Genomic DNA, 2998 nt, shown 5'->3' with positions numbered 1-2998 from the left:
GGGGACGCTGGGAGTGGACCCAAATGCAAGACACAGACACTGAAGTACTAGGAACAGGACCAGGTGTGTCAAGAAAGCAGGGGAAGTGGGGAATAAATGACGCTGGACAAGACACAGGCCCTGGACGAGACTAGGATACAGGGCCTGGGCTAGGACTAGACTAGGAAAGCGGGACCTGAACGAGGAACTAGGAACTTGGAAATTGGACAAGGACTCCGAGCCAGAGACTGGACAGGGTCCCAGAACCTGGGTCTTGACTTGGGCTCGGACCCCAGATCTAGGTTAGGACAAGACGTGGCTACAGGACGAGTAGTGGCAACAGGACTGGATGTGAGACTCCTGGACAGGACTAAGGAACCCCAGCACAGGACAAGGGAACCCCAGCACCAGGCTGGGCAAGGTGCTCCTGGGCCTGTCACACTGGATGGGGGCATTGGGAGCAAGGGTGGACCCAAATGCAAGACACATCTTGTGAGGTTACTTAGATTTAGTTTATTGTTCAAAATCAGGAGAGCAAGGCAGGAGTAGGAATAGCGAACTGGACAAGGATTGAGGACTATGACTAGGCTGGGACCAAGGGTCTGGGCTAGGACTCGGAATCGGTTCGAACTAGAGAGGACATGAAGAGGCTAGGATATGGACTCCGAGCCCGAGACTGGGCAAGGACCCAGTACCCGGGTCTTGCCTCGGGCTCGGATCCCAGAACCAGGCAAGGACATGACATGGGCTAGGGAGAGGAGGAACATGGGAACACAGAGACTTGGTCTCGGGGAACAGGTACATGGAACCATGGACACATACACAGAACACAGAGTCGGGACCCCTCCTTGGGTACAGGACATAGGGCCGGGACTCGCGCACAGAACAGAGAGCCGGGACCCCTCCTTGGGTACAGGACATAGGGCCGGGACTCGCACACAGAACAGAGAGCTGGGACGCCTCCTTGGGTACAGGACATAGGGCCGGGATTCATGACCCTCGGCGGGGCAAAGGCAAGACAGCCTGACTTACCCCACGGAGGCAAGGACAAGACACGACAGAACATGACCCCCCCACGGGGCAACGGCAAGATGGCCTGCCTTACCCCACGGAGGCGAGGACAAAACAAGACAAGACATGACCCCCTGCGGAGCAATGACAAGACGGCCTGACTTACCCCACAGAGGTGAGTACAAGACAAGACAAGACCAACACGAGCGAACACCAGACAGTACGTATCTAGCTCTGGCAATTGAACTAGACCGAAGTGCAGGCGGGGGCTGCAGACGAGGGCTAGAGGCGACAGGGGCAGAGAAGGGATTCAGACAAGGGGGTAGGACAGGAATCACAGACCGCCAGGGCCAAGACTTGACTCAGAACTGGGAAGCCAGCAGGGCCAGGACTTGACTTAGTGCTTGAATGCCGCCGGAGCCAGGACTTGACTTGGAACCTCTGGGTAGTGGCGAGCTCTTAACTCGGCCTGGGAACAGTAGACAGCAGTTCTTGATTCTCTCCGGCGGGTTAACTGACTCACCCACCTCGGTGAGGAAACTTTGCAGGCTCGCTTTGGCAAGGTAACTGGACAGGGTTGCTCCGGTGAGGAAGGGCGAATTACCGGCACACACTTCGGCAGAGACTAGCCTTGCTCCGGCCGGATGACATCGGCACACTGTGTCTTTGATGACTTTGCAGATGCTCTCGCGCCGAACAACTGAAAGCCGGAGACTATAAACTAGCGGTTCAGCCAAGCGTTAATTGTCTCTAATCACCAAAGCCGAGAGACACGGGAAAACAGGGAATCAATGGTCCGGATCATTACATAAACAAGGTAAATTTAAAGGGACCCCGATCCGGACAATGACAGGGCCGGGCTAGACACATGGACAGGATGAGAACACGAAGCCTTGACTTGATCGAGTGAGCCAGGAACGTAGAGCCTTGGTCGAGGGAGACAGGAGTGCAGAACTTTGGTAGTCTTGGGAGAGAGGAAACAGAACACAGAGCCTTGGTAATCTTGGGAGATAGGTACACAGAACACAGAGCCTTGGTCTTGAGAGACAGGAAAATGGAACACAGAGCCGGGACCCCTCCTTGGGATCAGGACATAGGGCCGGGACTCATACACAGAATGCTGAACACAACGAGACAGTTCCCAACACAAGGTAGCGGCAAACGGCCAGACCTACCTAGCGAAGGCGCGGACACAGAGACAGTTCCAAACAACGAAAGATAGTTCCTTATCTAGACACAGCAAGGCTCTGGTCTTGCTCCAGCGGTAGAACTTGATGGTGTTACAGGCGAGGACACATGCAAAGGTAGCAGGCGAGGTTTCAGAAGGAAGGGGAAGGGGGAGGAACAGTCCAGCAACTGAAGCTGAACCAAGGAGCTGTTTATGTAGCCAGCCCAAAATGCGAATCATGTGCCTCAATTAAGGCACGCAACAGGACATGGGAAAACCGGAAAACCTGGAATAAGGAACGATGGACCGGACCGTGAACTGGAATGTGGACTTCACGGACCAGACCATGACAGCAGTATTGTGTTCAGTTCTAGTCACATTATTATAGGAAGGATTTTGAGGCTTGAGAGAGGGCACAGAGGAGATTTACCAGGATGCTGTCTGGATTACAGAGCATGTCTTATGAGGATAGGCCGAGTGACCTGGGGCTTTTCTGTGTGGAGTGAAAGGGGCTGAGAGGTGACTTGATAAGAGATGTTTAATAAAACAATGAGGCATTGATAGAGTAAACCTCCAGCTCTCTTTACCCAGGACAAAAATGGCAAATGCTAGTGAGTGTAATTTTAAGGTGATCGGGGGAAAGTATAGGAGTGATGTTAGAGGGAGGACTTTTTACACAGAATGTGGTAGGTGCGTGGAACAAGCTACCAGGACTGGTGGTAGAGGCAGATACATTAGGGACGTTTAAAAAGTCTCTTAGATAGGTATATGGATGAAAGAAAAATGGAGAGCTATGTGGGAGAGAAGGGGTAAATTGATCTTGGAGCAGGTTAAAATGTT

Source organism: Mobula hypostoma, chromosome 24, assembly GCF_963921235.1.
Source record: "Mobula hypostoma chromosome 24, sMobHyp1.1, whole genome shotgun sequence".
NCBI classification, from domain to species: domain Eukaryota; kingdom Metazoa; phylum Chordata; class Chondrichthyes; order Myliobatiformes; family Myliobatidae; genus Mobula; species Mobula hypostoma.
The sequence above is the reverse complement of the archived record's forward strand: the minus strand, read 5'-3'. Positions refer to the sequence as shown.